Source organism: Stegodyphus dumicola, chromosome 4 (assembly GCF_044657685.1).
Source record: "Stegodyphus dumicola isolate Sdum_Otavi_A_Nest chromosome 4, ASM4465768v1".
Lineage (NCBI taxonomy): Eukaryota > Metazoa > Arthropoda > Arachnida > Araneae > Eresidae > Stegodyphus > Stegodyphus dumicola.
This window is the reverse complement of record NC_140771.1, coordinates 247,463,805-247,480,887: the sequence shown is the minus strand read 5'-3', so window position 1 is coordinate 247,480,887 and position 17,083 is coordinate 247,463,805. Positions and strand designations below refer to the sequence as shown.

Here is a 17,083-nt window from a genome sequence, read left to right as displayed (position 1 = left end):
AACGAAGAATAAAAGAAATTAAACAAATAAAAATGAAACAGTATTTCACAGACGATTCAGCGCCGGATAGCTAATGCGCGTGCGCTACTAATTTATTCACTTCGCACTTCGGGGCAAGACAAAAAATATATAAAAATTCAAAATATTTTCATTAAAAATTGAGATATAGAAAAACATAAAAGAGCAAGTACAGTTAAAACAATTAAAAAAATTTACCATTAAAATTACAGTTTCTACGCAAAAACAAGCTAATAACTTCAATGATAATTCCAGAAAGAATTAAGCATCATTTAATTCTCAATAATAAAAGAAGACGTTACTTTGTTGCTTGGAAGCTTAGTTTCTCTAGACTGGCAACAAATCCACTATTCTGCCAAGTTTCAAATGCAAACAAATACGGCTGCCATAGTAACCAAAAATTAGGCTTAGCCGCACTTAAAAAACTTTTAAATTGTTGATAATTCCACAATTATTCCACGCAGGTTAACTAAAGGCACAAAAATCTAGAGTTATGCGAGATACATACGTGCATACACGCACAGGCGCAACGAAAAAAAATCTCTTGAGAATTCATTTTAAATCAGTTTTATAATGTTTTTTTTTGGGGGGGGAAGAGTCCTTTATTATGTTCTTACGTACGGGTGTCACGCGAAAACATCGTTAAATTGCATTCGATAGCGGTCAAAATGGATATTTTCGTTGAAATATGATACACGATCTTTTTCGCGATTACAACATTTTCTTTTTATTTCGTAAAAGAAAAAAGTATAAAGAGGTTGTCGTTTTTACGCTGAAGTCGTTTAGCCGGTTTCGATAGCGTTGAATAGTTGCTTTTATTTATTCTTGTCAAATTTCATTTTGTGCATTAGCTTATATAGTACCTTATGGCTGTCTTAAAGCAGAAATCAATTTTACATAAACTGCCCGGTATTAGCTTTGTCGGATATAATAATCTAATTTGCACGGTACGCACACACATAACAACCCCCTCACCACACACAAAAATCTACCATTGATATATGCTACAACAGTTATTACAAAAAAAAAGGGGGGAATACAAATAATACAGGATACGTAAATGAAAATTATCTCCGATGAAACGTGAAGATAAATTTAGACGGTAAATGTGAACTATTCCGGAAATTAATAATTGGAATTTTTAAATAATTAAACTGGAATTGTTAATTCGAATGCAAAACTAAAGAATAAAACAAAAGAATTATTGCTGATTCCTTAGAAAAATTCCCGACTTATCAAGGGGAACTGGAACTTCTCCATACAACCAGCAATCATTCATGAGGATCGTGTTTCGCCATTTCGCATTTCAGCACAAAATTTCAACTCCAAGTTAAAATTTTCTATTCAGTTTTATAAAATCCAAATTAAAATCTTAAAGATTCTCATAAAGGCGAATAAAGTTTTTCTTCACAAACCAGGATTTTAACTTAAGAATTAATCTATATTTAAGAATTGATTTGAACTTATGAATGAAGTTTAATAACAGTTTCATATCTCCATTCCGGTTCGCATATTTCACAAGTGCACATCGGCGTAGCCACTGAGGGAAGGGTTTCGAAAATGCACCAATGAGCTGCTATTGCTATTGTGACGCTAAATCTTCGTGCATGTGAGCGTATGTTGTTTACGTTTTAATTTGCATTTGTTTCGCAGTTATAAATATATGACGTCATATTAGAAATCTTGTGCTTTCGTTTTCTGAGTTTAATTAATCGCTGACATTTCACTTTTGTGATTTTTATCACGCATTAATGTTTGGATTGATGTTCACGGCATATTATGTGGATTAAGAGAGTTTAAGTGTATATTATTTTAATTGAGCTGAGAATGACTGAAAGTGTTACAATGAATCTAGCGTTTTCTTATTTCAGTGCTTGCATTCTTTTGATTTTTAAAGCGTAAGATTCAGAATACATATCTGATTATATCCATTGCTAATATTAAAAATTATGTGTGAATAAATTGAATATATTCGTTGTGAATAAGATAAATTCACTCTGTTTGATGAGTATTTCTTGTGTAGACAGTACATTTAAGAGTGAGCAGTTATTAAATGTGAAATTTAACACACTAAATGTATAGGAATGCAAATTAGTAAAGTTTACTTTGAATAAAATTCTGCATTGGTTATTATTATAGAATTTTTTTTTTCATATAGACTGCAATAAAAAGTGCTGACTTCTATTTACATATATAATTGGTGTAAATATTTTTCTCATAGGCATAGTCTTATGTAAAGATTGCATTTGGGCTCAGATGTTTAGCACATATTTCTTTCTTCATCTTATTTATCACTTATTAAGTAATGTTTCCCATCGATATTTTAGCGAAGTATCCAACGTGTGTTTGTATTTATTTCAACCACGTAGTGAAATCTTCATAATTGCCTATATTTGATCTAACTTCGCAATGAAAAGTTTCAGAAGCAATCCACGATGCTTTAATTATTTTGTACAGAAAATTGCGTGGCAGAATATTTTCAAGCACCTTGCTTAAATCTTAAAACAAGCGAAAGGTCACGTGACATGATAGAAATATTACTGGATGCTCATTGGTCCATCCTAGAAGTCACTCCCTCGGTGGCTACACACATGTGCACTTGTGAAATATGCTTCCGGTGCTTCCTCCGAACTGAAACAGAGGTTTATTTAGGGGTTTTTGTGCACTTCTTTCAGAGTGAATAATTCTTCGCTCCTGAAGAAATTATATGAAAGATATTTCATCATTATGCAGGTCCTAAATTTTCACATTTCATAAAAGCTAAAGTGACCGTTACATCTTTAGAATTCATATTCTCGTTGCCAGTTTTGAAAAGGCATTCTTTTATTTTTTACTCCCTTGTAGGAAAAAGTACTGTAATCACGAAAAATTCCGAGTACTATATTTCAACGAAAATATACATTTTGACCCGCGATCGAATGCAATTTAAAGATGTTTTTGTGCGACATCTGTAGGTAAAGACAGAATAAAGAACTCTTTTTCCCCAAATGAATTATAAAACTGATTTAAAACGGACTCGAAAGAGATTTTTTTCGTGGCGTCTGTAAGTACGTGCGTACGTATGCATATATGTATCTTGTATAACTCAAAAACGAGTAGCCTCAGAACGTTGAAATTTTGTATATAGGACTGCTACAATATGTAGTTGTGCACCTCCCTTTTTGGTTGCAATTAGGGTCTGCAATACCAGTATTTTGAGCCATTTGTACAATTTTGTAATACCGGTATTCACAAGTTTAAATACAGTTTTTTCGGTATTTACTAGAAATGTTTTAAATTGTCTCCACTATATGTTCAGCTGTCGCCAAAATAGCATACGTTTTCGTCTTTATGTCCCCATAACGGGCGAAATTAATTAGACTGTGACATCTATACAGCCCACTGGCTTATTGCATTAAATATGCACACATAAAAAAAGATATCAGATTAAAAATTGGTTAACATTTTTATTATCAAACTTGAAGTTCTAATACCTTAATTCTAAAATTTAGTGTCAAATTTGGGCCTGTTTATGAGCGATCAGTTTCTTTAGGTCTGGTCGTATTTCAGTTAGCTTTAACCGTAAATTAGGATCCACTTTTAATTTTGTTCTCTCGCCCCCCCTTCGTTTTTTTTTTTGGGGGGGGGAAGAAAATCCTTATTCACACAAATAGGTTGTGCAAAATGGGATAAAAACTTAATAGCTTTTATTTGAAATGCCTTTAAATTCTTTTTTTCCGATTCAGCCTTAAATTAACATTTTAGTATACCATTTATTATATATTAATATTATGAGTGTTATTTTTGAAATCTTCAGTTAGAGTTCAATCACAGAAAATTTCTATCAAGCGTTCTTTTTCTTCGCGAGATTTTTGAATTTAATAGCTAAAAATACTTTGTTTCTTTGCGTATAGTTCGACCGTCTCATCCGCGACCATGAGCGCAAACACGCATGCGCCATTGGGACTGAATTATTCTCAAAATAGGGTGGAAGAATGGAGACTTTCTTTCCCTCCAGCATAGCTCTTACCGGAGAAGAGAAGACCTTTCACGTCGCAGCAAGTAATACCGCCCCTTTTGGACGAGTCTATGTGTTTTGGCAGAATGCCAACCAGGGTTGCGCTATAGACGGTCGAACTATACCACCAGTTGAGAATCGCTGATCTATATCGAATGAGCTTTTATTTATTTATTTATTTATTATGCTGCCACTTACTGACTGTGAAAATTGTCCATTCAGATCAGAACACAAGATTTATACCGCCTAATAACAAACCATCGATATCGATGCGATCGAAGCGCCTTTGAATGCTAATGTAACTGTACAGTTATTAAGTATTATTTCACGATTTTAACTGCAAATAATCATTAAGTATTAGACAAAGCATATATTCAAATTGCAAAGAATTACTGCCATAATTATTTCCTTCCTTTCAACAAATATTTATTGTTCCTTCAGATGCAAATAAAATACCACAAATAACGAAATAAAGTTACAAAACCATATTAGGTAAAGCCTTGTTTGTTTACATTCGAACTATAAACTCAACAGAAGTCATTAATGAAAAAGGCAAAGACAAAACAATTTCAACGTGGGTAGGGTAAAAAAAGTGCATTCCATCCAGGAAGATTAAAAAGAAAAAAAAAAAAAAGATTTAAAAAATAATAATAATAAATGCATATCAAATAAATAATAAAAAGTTGTTCCAAATGTTGGGAGGCATCTGTTGAAGTAGCATTTCCAGCCCAACTGGTTCGTCCTCGGCGTACGGTTACCTCACAATGCTAACCGCGGCAGGAGGAAATGAAAAGTTCTTCCAGATGCAGCACGGGGATGCACAAGATTTAAATAACACGTGTTTCATTAATTCAATTTGGCTCCGCTTGCGGGCCACACGCCATGACTAGCAACATAATCTACTTTTTGGACCAAATGCACATTATTTATTCTATACTCGAGCAGTATTCAACCATTCATAGCGCAAAAGGGAGACAGAAAATATAACGCAAACAAAAACATCATCATTATGATTACATTTTAAAAGTTTTAAATATTGTCTTTAAATGCAGCAAATATTTTTAGCCCACAGGGCGTTAGCTGAGAAGAGCTCTTAATTTCGTTTTGGCATTTTGCGTCGAAAACGTTAAAAGTCTGAATCACTTTTCAAATTGTTGCCACCAAATATTAGAGCCTTGTATTATATTTAAAAAAAATTTTAAATATTGAAGAATCTGCATGAATGTATACGTATGCTTCTCGCATTGTGATAAAGCAACGGTACCTAGAGCTATCCAATTTTGAATAACGTACGTCTCCACCCGAATATGGGCATCTGGAAGCCCAAATTTGGAATTTGTTTTATTATCTATTTCCTGTTTTGTAAAGTATTTATGAATTTTTGATTAAGAAACTCAACGATTTCAAAGCGAGCAACGCTTACTAACGCTTGTACGGGGGGGGGGGGGGGTGAAGGCATTTTTATCTCCAGAGCGAAACTGTGTATCGGAAATTTTAAAGATATGCTCTTTTTAAATTATTTTGCGATATTGCTGTTGAATTGAATTTTATAGTTTAAGTGGGAACAAAAGGAGAGATAGTTACTTTTCCATACTTTTAACTACATTTTGAATTCATTGATTTAAAGTATTAAAAATGGATACATAGCCCACACTTTTGTTTCTCCCCTCTCGTTCATAAGCACACATAAATAAATGTTAATTTTAAAGAAAAATCAATGATTTTTTAACTTCTGTTGATGTGCACGTGCACGCCCTGTCTAAAAACACACACCGTAAAAAAAGAGGAAAATTTTAAGTCGCACTAGGAGATTTTTTACTCTTTTTTTTTTTTTTTTTTTTTTTTTAATGCTCTCTCGCTGGGTTTTCAGTTCACCTACTCGCTCTTAGTTTCCTTTCCACAAAAACGACTTCCTTTGTTTTTTTAACTTTATTATTCAACATCGCTTTCTGTCCTCTTAAGCCACATAAAATTCCACAACAAAATCACAAATTTTCCAAAAGCAGTATATCTTTGGAATTCCCAATACAGTATATTAAGTGTTGCCAATAAATTTTCCGGCCTTTTCCCAGTTCATCACATCAATGTTCAGTTTTCTTAACAAGATGACCTACTGAATAATATTCTAATAAAACAGCGCCACACATAAGACCACAGCAAAATCACAAAATATTTAAAAACATAATCTTTAGAATCTTTATTTACCATATCTTTCGAAAGTTAAGCACTGTAGTAATGCATTTTTTATACTCGCTACTTTATTTCGTTCAAAACAATACATGGCGATAATATCCGGTGGCAACATCCTTTTATTTGAAAAGTGATGCGGATAAAAAAGGCGAGAACCAAAACTAATAGCAAGTGTGGAGCTTTAAAAAAAAATTAAAGAAAGAAATGCAAAGGCATTGTTATTCTAAAGCTAACACTTCCAAGTATTTGCTGAGCGATAAGTTTCACGCATCTTAACAACAAACAAACACATGAGTACTTTCTGCGCTAGCAGTATACTCTGTCATTCATGACCCGTTACTGCATGATGGGATCACTCTCATGCGGAGTAGTAGGCCAAGAATTACAGCCCAGTTCCAAAACAAGGGGCAATTTATGGACTTATCAAATAGAGCATCACTTCGAATCTTCCAGCTTGGCAAAACTTCCCTTAACACGCAACGTAACAGTTTTCTTTCTTTCGAGGGTCGTCCAATGTACATCTAATTTGCATACATTACGCTTGCCATTCATTCAAGGAGTGGGCAGACTCCCTCATCTTCAACCACCTTGTATGCACAATACCCTAATTTAATCTTCTTTCTTTTTATCTTTTTTGTTTTACTTAGCATGGTTTCAGATTGTTCTGCTTTACCTATTTAAACATGCAACTGCGATTTTTAATTTAAATCATTACCCCCCCCCCAAAAAAAAATCTGAAACCTTTCAGATTACGCCCAAAAAGGCGTTTTTACTTCCTTGTACGAAGTAAAAAGGAAATATTGTAATCGCGAAAACTTTCAGGCAGCATATTTCAACGAAAATATCCATTTCGACCGCTTTCGAATGCAATTTAAGGATGTTTTTGCGTGATATCTGTACGTAAGGACAGAATAAAAAGCCTCTTTTCCTCCAAAAAAATTATAAAACTGCTTTAAAATGAATTCTGAAGAGACTTTTTCGTGGCGTCTGTACGTACGTACGTATCTCGCATAACTCAAAAACGAGTAGCCTCAGAACGTTGAAATTTTGTACAGAGGACTGTTATAACATGTAGATGTGCACCTCGTTTTCTGGTTACAATCGGCGGCGCCAAACTTATATAAATATATTTAGATATATATTAGATATATATATCCATTCTATTACCCGGCTCATTGATCTCAGTTTCTTTACTCTTATACGAGTATGTTTGTAAATTGTACATTTTTTGCTTTAAAAATGATTGAATTATGTTGTTCTTATCTTCCGGTTGAGGTTTTTATGCCTTTAGTAAATCTGTGTGCAATATCTTTACAATTATCAACAATTTTAAAGTTGTTTAAGTGCCCCTAAGCCCTTTTTTTGATGGTGGCCATTGATTGTTTACATTTGAAACAGCAGAGTAGTGGATTTGTTGCCAATCTAGAGAAACGTAGCTTCGCAACAACAAAGATAACGCCTTCATTTATTATTGCGTATTAAATCATGCTTAACCCTTTCTGGAATTTTTTCGAGGAAATAAGTGTTTAAGATTTATTTACTTTGCAATTTTTAATACAGATATTTTGAGTTTTTATGTGTTTTCGCCTTGTCGCGAAGTGAGAACTGAATTTATTGAATGTGAAATACTCAATCGTCTGTGAAAAAATGTTTCTTTTTGTTTTGTTTGCTTAATTTCTTTTATACATTGTTCTAGCTTTATTATAGTATTTGAATAGAACATGTGTCAAAGACTCGATAATTCTTTAAATGATATAAGTTTTGCGCATGCTGAGTTATAATATGAACGAAATATAATACTGTTAAGTGAACCTAGCGCCAAAGTGTCGCTATAGTAAACAAATAGAGGGAATTTTAAAAAATGCTTTTATTCTATTGTGGTTTATGCGCTTAAATTTACTTTATTAAGTAGATTAATCTACTTTATTAAGTAGTTAAATCTACTTTATTAAGTAATTAAATCTACTTTATTAAGTAGATTTAATTCAATCCAATAAGTTTAAACGAAATGCAAGAAAAAATGAGTAAGATTTTTTTATAACGTTTTTTGTGTGTTACCTTTATTGATTAAATATCATGTTCTTCGCCCTTAAAACATATAAAATTCAATTCAACAGCAATTTCATAAAATATTTAAAAAGAGGATATCTTTAGAATATCCGACACAATCTCGCTCGCTGGAGATAAAAAGTCCCCCCCCTGCACAACGTTGCCATCGCTCTCTTTCAAATCGTTAAGTTTGTTAATCAACAATTCGTTAAAGTTTCACAAAATTTGAAGTAGATAATAAAACAAATTCGAAATTCATAATTCGGGCTTCCAAGTGCCCACGTTCGGTTGGAGGACTAGTTATTTAAAATTCGATAGCTCTAGGTACCATTGTTTCTTCACAATGAGAGAAACATTCATGCAGATTCTTTATTACTTAGTTTCTTTAAACTATTTAGTTTTATTATCTTCATTACTTAGTTTCATGTCGATAATATTTGGTGGCAACAGTTTGAAAAGTGAATCGACGCAAAATGCCGTTTTGAAATTAACAGCCATTGTGGGCCAACGCACTTTGGGCTAAAAACCGGCATATATACACAAACCACATATTTTCGACAGATTTTTTAACTGTAACTATCCCGTCTTCTCCTTACCCTCCCAAAAAAGAGCTCTATTAATCATTTACTGCTCACAATGGACGATGAGACTGCAAGTTGCCATTAAAAATGAATTTCAAATTGCCAAAAATGATTCCTTAAATGGGAATCGAATCGTCGTAATATTGATTCCCTTAAAGATTTATTGCTATCTCTTTTTCTTACATAATGAAAAATGTGCACATACGTACGTATGTTACTCGTAGGGCTCTGGAGTCGGAGTCATGGATTCGGGCAGATTTTGGGGTAAAAAGGAATCGGAGCTGGAGTCACTAAAAACAGGTCGACTCCGACACCAGTTTTTGTTGGACAGTTTGAATTTGAAATGAAATTAAAATGAGTTGAAAAAAAATTACTGACAAGCTGAGTTATTATTTTTATATATGGACTATATACATTAATAAACAGTTATTTTCTATTTTATTGACATGTTAATAAATAAATATAAGGAAGGAGGATGGATGTGATATTTGCCTTTAATGATAAACTGTTTCATTTAACTTGCTTCATTTAGTTAACAAATTTCACTGGTAAATTTAGGTAAGCAGCAATAGCAGCAAGAACTCCCAAAATGGATGCCATTCTTAGGAAGCGAGCAGGAAAAGGAGCAATTATCGATCAAGCAAGGATTGGAAAAAGAAGCACATATTCGATGATAAAGAGATTGTTAGAATTCAGAACTTAGATGATATAAATAACCCTAATGTTTCCTTAGCAGAAAGATTGTGGAATGATCTTGCAGAATTAGAAATTCTTCTTTCTTCACCATATATAGCCACAAAAAAGCTGCAATCTGAAGAATTAACAGGAGGCGAGAATGGAAGAATGCGATGTTTGTTTTTTCTGAAATGGAGGGCTTATTGCAGAAGGAATCATTTCTTCAAAGAAGAGAAAAGAGAAACTAGACAATAGATCTTGCTGGGTTCAATATATGCAGATCCGAAACACCGAATTTTCTTAGACGACAAACAAATTAAAACCGCAAAGAAAGCCATCTATGCACTTTCATTAAGAATGAAATTATTCTCAGAACAATTGGAGAATTCGAATCGGTGTCCGCCGATAACATCGCGGCAAAAACATCGCGAACGTCGAACGAAACGTCGAACGAAAACGTCGCGGAGAAAACAACGCAAGGCGAAAACGTCGTGCTACAAAACATCGTGGGAGAAAACATCGCAAAGAGAAAACATCGCAGTTCTAAAACATCGTGGTACAAAACATCGTCGTCGAAAATAAAGCGGTTCAAAAACTTCGCAGTTTAAAAACATCGTCATCGAAAATATCGTGGTAAAAAATAAAGTATCTACAAATCATCGCATGACGATAACTTCGCAGACATGCTTTTTTCAGGTTTTAATTATTGTAAATGGATATTCCCATAATGATTTGTGAGCGCAGTATGTAAAGAAGGATAATTTTTATTTTCACATATTTTATTAACTAATAATTGTTTGCTGAAAAAGTAAGAAGGAAACTTAAGCATAAAAAATTCAATGCAAATTATAGATTATAACTTTTCATGAAAAATTACCAGTAAAAACTTTATAAAAATTATTTATTAATGGCCTTTGTTAGTTAACTATGTCGGTTTAAAATTCTATTAAGTGCTACAAGTTGCATTAATTTTCTATGCTTAAATTTCATTCTTATTTTCTCAGCAAAAATTTATTAGTTAATAAAAAGTATGAAAGTAAAAATTATCCTTCTTTCCATCTTGCGATCACAAATCAATATGGGAATATCCATTTACAGTTATTAAAGCCTGAAAGAAGCATGTCTGCGATGTTATCGTCATGCGATGATTTGTAGATACTTTACTTTTTACCACGATATTTTCGACGACGACGTTTTTAAACTGCGAAGTTTTTGAACCGCTTTATTTTCGACGACGATGTTTTGTACCACGATGTTTTAGAACTGCGATGTTTTCTCGTTGCGATGTTTTCACGACGTTTTTGCCTTGCGTTGTTTTCTCCGCGACGTTTTCGTCCGCGATGTTTTTGCCGCGATGTTTTCGGCTGTAACCATTCGAATCAGGACAGTCAAACTGCAGACATTGCAATTAAGTCACTATCATCCCCTTTCAGTGATGAATTAGATTTTGAGAAATATTTTTGGATAATATTGAAAAGGCTAAAAGGGAATGAAAATAAAGAACCGAGAGCTTTTAGATATAAAAATGAAAAAATAAAAAGATTTATACACAGCCTTTAAGAAATAGAGAAATAGGATTGCGCTTGCAAGACACCTCTTTTAGAACTTATAAAAATCTATCCTGAAAAGTTGAAAGAAGTAGTCATAACAGTAACAGCTCTTCTTCCTACTCAAGTCAGTGTGGAAAGACTCTTCTCAGTTCTGAAGTTTATCAAATCGGATCTATGGTCGTCCAACAAATAAGATCTTGCCGAAGCTATACTATTTCTTAGAAATAACTAATGCCAGTTTTTCCATTTCATAATAAATGCTAATTAATATAAATAATTTGCTATGCCATCAATTTTCTGTAGCATCTATTACTTCTTTTATATTAAAAAAAATCTGATGTGTACACCACAAGACTTCCTTGTACGGAATATTAAATTATACGCATTTTTTCTTGCATTTTATTTAAACTTATTAGATTGAATTAAACCTACTTCGCCGACAGCGCATAAAACACAATAGAATAAATGCATTCTTTAAAATTCACTTTGTTTACCATAGCGACACTCTGGCGCTAGGTCTACTTAACAGTATTATATTTCATTCATATTATAACTGAGAATGCACAAAATGTATATCATTTAAAGAATTATCTAATCGTTGCCACGTGTTCTATTCAAATACTATAATAAAGCTAGAACTATGTATAAAAGAAATTAAGCAAACAAAACAAAAAAAGAAACAGTTTTTCACAGACGATTGAGTATTTTACATTTAATTAATTCAGTTCTCATTTCGCAAAAAGGCAAAAATACATAAAAACTCAAAATATCTATATTAAAAATTACGAAGTAAATCTCAAACGCTTACTTCCTCGAAAAAATTCCAGAAAGAATTAAGCATGATTTAATTGGCAATAATAAATGAATGCGTTATCTTTGTTGTTGCGAAGCTAAGTTTCTCTAGATTGGCAACGAATCCACTAGTCTCCTGTTTCAAATGTAAACATCAATGGCCGCCATTAAAAACAGGCTTGGCAGCAATTAAACAACTTTAAAATTGCTGATAATTCTAAAAATATTGCGCACAGATTTACTAAAGGCATAAAATCCTTAACCGGATGATAAAAACAACATAATTCAATCATTTTTAAAGCAAGAAATGTACAATTTACAAACATATAAGGGTAAAGAAACTGAGATCACTGAGCCGGGTAACAGAGTGGATATATATATAAATATATTTATATACGTTTGGTGCTGCCGATTGCAACCAAAATACGAAGTGCACATCTACATGTTATATATTATAATATCAGTCCTATATACAAAATTTCAACGTTCTGAGGCTACTCGTTTTTGAGTTATGCGAGATACGTACGTACGCACGTACAGACGCCACGAAAAATTCTCTTCAGAATTCATTTTAAAGCTTTTTTTTTTTTTTGGGGGGGGGGGAAGGAAAAGAGTATTTTATTCTGTCCTTACGTACAGATATGACGCAAAAACATCGTTAAATTGCATTCGATAGCGGTCAAATTGGATATTTTCGTTGAAATATGCTGCCTGAAACTTTTCGCGATTACAATATTTCCTTTTTACTTCGTACAAGGAAGTAAAAACAAGCTATAACCCATGTGTATATGTTTACATACATATATATATATATGAGGGAGGCGGAGTCGGATTCTTTTAACATTCTAGGAGTTGGAGTCGGTCATTTTTCCTACCGACTCCACAGCCTTGGTTCCTCGCATGGTGCAAAATCGACGATACCTACAGCCACTCAGTTTTGAACATACACAAATCTCCACCCGAGCATGCGCACTTCGAAGCTAGGATTTGATTTTTATTTATTTCATATTTTCTACAATCTAAATTAATTTTTGATTAACTCTGCGACTTAAAAACCAGCACTGGCAACACTATTCGAAATGAAAGTTCTTTTGCTATTTGGCAAAATGTTAAGCTATTCATTTATCTTACAATTTTAATCGACAAACTCGGCTATATGAGAGCAATATGTTGCCATTCCTTGAAATGAAATACTTTTATCTTCCGAGCACTAGCGTCTTACCGTTCGGCAAAGAGTAAAAGATTTAACTTGCAAATTCAGTTAAATTTAAACCGAAAAGTTACTCAGCAACAAATTAAACGATTTAAAACCAATAAACAAAGTTCTTAACAATGCTTTTTCTCTTTTTTAATCTGAGCAATTTAAATAAAAATGCATTTGAATAATGAGATGTAATTAAACGATTTAAAACCAATAAACAAAGTTCTTAACAATGCTTTTTCTCTTTTTTAATCTGAGCAATTTAAATAAAAATGCATTTAAATAATGAAATGTAATTAAACGATTTAAAACCAATAAACAAAGTTCTTAACAATGCTTTTTCTCTTTTTTAATCTGAGCAATTTAAATAAAAATGCATTTAAATAATGAGATGTAATTAAACGATTTAAAACCAATAAACAAAGTTCTTAACAATGCTTTTTCTCTTTTTTAATCTGAGCAATTTAAATAAAAATGCATTTAAATAATGAGATGTAATTAAACGATTTAAAACCAATAAACAAAGTTCTTAACAATGCTTTTTCTCCTTTTTAATCTGAGCAATTTAAATAAAAATGCATTTAAATAATGAGATGTCTAATTATAAATAATACTTTTTTTAAGAAATTACGCTATATATATTTTTTTCTTTTTTTTTTAAAAAAAAGAACTATTTTCAGAGGCTAGTTCACTAAATGACAACAATATCATATGACAGCTAGCTTTCCTTTTACTTGTTAATTACATTCTGCAAATTTGAACATCTACGCAATAAAGAAAATCATAGATCATGCACGAGAAAATACCAGTTTATTTGGGATCGTCTGCCAAAATTATAAATGCTGATAAATCACAGTTCTCAATTAATACGGGAAAAGAATTTTAATTGAACCCGCATTTTGATTCTGTATCGAATATGGTTCCGCAATTAAAGGACAAGATGGATTTCTGATTAAATCATCAAATGACAAGCGAGACGGAAATAAAAGTTCTGGGAAAAGTATTCGAATCGTAGTTTTGCCACACGTTTCATTTTTTATCGATGTCAGAATTTTACTGACAATTGTTGCCAAAATGAAAGTAGTAATTATGAAACATTTAGAAAGAAATCAATAGTCTAATACGAAATATTAATGAAGAAAAAAAAAAAAAAAACCAAACAATTATTTTTGGGAGTTCAATTATATTACGTCATCTCTAATATAAAACCCTAATTATTATGCTATGTTAATAGTAGTTAATCGTTGTATAGGGTCCTCGATCACACCGCTCTCTGAAAAAAGTTCGATTTCTAAATTTCTACCTTTACATTCTTTGCAGATATATATGGCGATGCCTTTGAGCTGACTTTCTGCTGAGGGTGTGGCTCACTTCGGACTACTCATGCGATGTTAGTGGCATTGATTGCATTTACTGTTATTTTGAAAAACAGCAAATTTGTACGGTTTACTCGCTGTGAAAGATATAATTACTTTAAATCTGCTTTGTGCTGATCTTTAAAGAATTATTTTAAATCTCAGAAACACTTCAAACTCCATAATCCAAATCCCGATTATTAAAAAATGACAAATCCGTACATTATGTATGAATGTTTCTCGCATTGTCAGAAAATGGCAGCACATAGAATAAATAACCCAGTTTTGAATACAGAAAGTCTTCCACCATAACATGTGCGTCTCAAAGCCAGAATTGTGAATTGGATTTTTACTTATTTAATATTTTGAGCGAATTTAAAGAACTTTTGATTAAGAAACCAGCGATATAAATAAAAGAAGTGTGCTGCCACTCGGCGAAACGCAATATTTCGAACACTTGTATTTCGAATTTAATCACCAAACTAAGCGGTAGAAAGAAAGAAAAAAAAATTCTACTTCCCTAATTAAAATATTTTTGTCCCTTTTAGGATTATTAAATATTTTATCATGTATTTAGATACTTGCACTTAATTTGCATATGTTTTCTGAATTTAAATGATATTGCAAATAAATTCGCAGCAATAATTCATCTTTTTTGTGTGTGTGTACAATTAAATTATCACAGTTTAAAATTTAAATTAGCTTTATATAATAGAGAATATTTGTTAAATTCAAATATATATATATATATACCATTTGGCAAACAGAAAGATATTTAATTTTTCTCTGAAATTTATTTTGTATTTAATTAACAAACTAAGAGGTTTAAAAGCAATAAACACAGTATTTCTCCTCTACTATTATTAATTACTAGCTGGACCCGTGAAACTACATTAGCTGTATTCATTAAAATCCTTTCTTCTTTTTTATAAGTATTTTAGGTAACTTTTTTTACAAAATATGATGTGGACGCCACATGACTTCCTAGCACGGCCTATTAAATTTAGAATTTTTGCTGCACTTCATTTAAAGTATTTTCTCGAGTTATTCTAACTTACTGAGCCGATCCCTCTAGACAAGTTGAAAATGACATAAAAAATCGCAAACTTTAGAATTAAATATCCTGGTCAGTTCTTGTTGTAGCCAATCAAACTTCTTGTATCTTTACATTTTCATAGGAATTATAAAGCTTTCCAAAATAGGAGATCAAAATATACTGCAACTGAGACGCATTCAAAGTTAGATTTCGTTATTTCTGCAAAGTTTATTACTTTTTTTTTCAATTGGAAATTGTTAAAACACGAATATCTTCGTTATTTAAAACACTTCTGTAATTTGGCGTATGCCTCAGACGTAAGAAAAAAAAAAGTCGTCCAAATGGGTTCGGGAACTGTCAAATTGGAATATCATATTTCCACTGATATACGATACCCGAAATTTTTCGCGATTATAGTACTTCGTGCAAAGAAGTAATAAAAAATGTAACTGAAAAAGCAAATTAAAAAAAATAATAATAATAATAAAATCTGAAAGCTTTCAGGTTTTTATGTTACGCCCAAAGGGACTCTTTCTTTAACGTTTCGTGAGTTACCTTTATTTATTAAATGTCATCTTCTTCGCACTTAAACCATAAAATTCAATTTAACGGATGAATCGAAAAATAATTTTTAAATGAGCATACCTTTAGAATTTCCGATACAGAGTCTCGCGCGCTGGAGATAATTTTTTTTAACAGTGCTGCCACTGATTGCCTTAAAATCGATGAGTTTGTGAATCAAAAAGTAAAGCGTTATAAAATATGAAATCGATAATAAAACGAATTCCAAATTAGGGCTTTCAGATGGTCATTTTCGGATGTAAACATACGTTATTCAAAATTGGATGGCTCTAGGTACCATCATTTTATCACAACGGGAGAAACATACATATATCCATGCAGATTCTTCATGATTTAATTTCTTTAAATATTATGCAGAGCTCTAATATTCGGTGGCAACAATCTGAAAAGTGAACTGACATTTATAGTGAACCGACGCAAAATGCCAAAACGAAATTAATACTCCATCTGCGCTAACGTCCTTTAGGTTAAAAATCAGAACGAGCAGAACGGGACAACTTGTCGCTTATCTAGCTTCATTAAATTCCAATTATCACATAAAATTAATGAACGTCCCGAACAGGTAACGTTACCACTAATTAATATTAACTGAGCGCCATTATTATCTATGAAACACAAACATTGACTTATCTTTCAAAATGGAAAGCATTACTCACCAAAGAATGCGATGGCTTCATTAAATTCCAATTATCACATAGAATTAATGAACGTCCCGAACAGGTAACGTTACCACTAATTAATATTAACTGAGCGCCATTATTATCTATGAAACACACAAACATTGACTTATCTTTCGAAATGGAAAGCATTACTCACCAAAGAATGGGATGGCTTCATTAAATTCCAATTATCACATAGAATTAATGAACGTCCCGAACAGGTAACGTTACCACTAATTAATATTACCTGAGCGCCATTATTATCTATGAAACAGACAAACATTGACTTATCTTTCAAAATGGAAAGCATTACTCACCAAAGAATGGGATGGCTTCATTAAATTCCAATTATCACATAGAATTAATGAACGTCCCGAACAGGTAACGTTACCACTAAT

The 17,083-nt window shown here is 32.3% G+C and overlaps 1 protein-coding gene across 2 annotated transcripts in view; it reads right to left on the bottom strand.

Moving 5' to 3' along the window:
- The window catches only part of GckIII (Germinal centre kinase III), a 228,210-nt gene that overhangs the window by 70,234 nt on the left and 140,893 nt on the right, over positions 1 to 17,083 (bottom strand). The gene's annotated exons all lie outside the window — the stretch shown is intronic.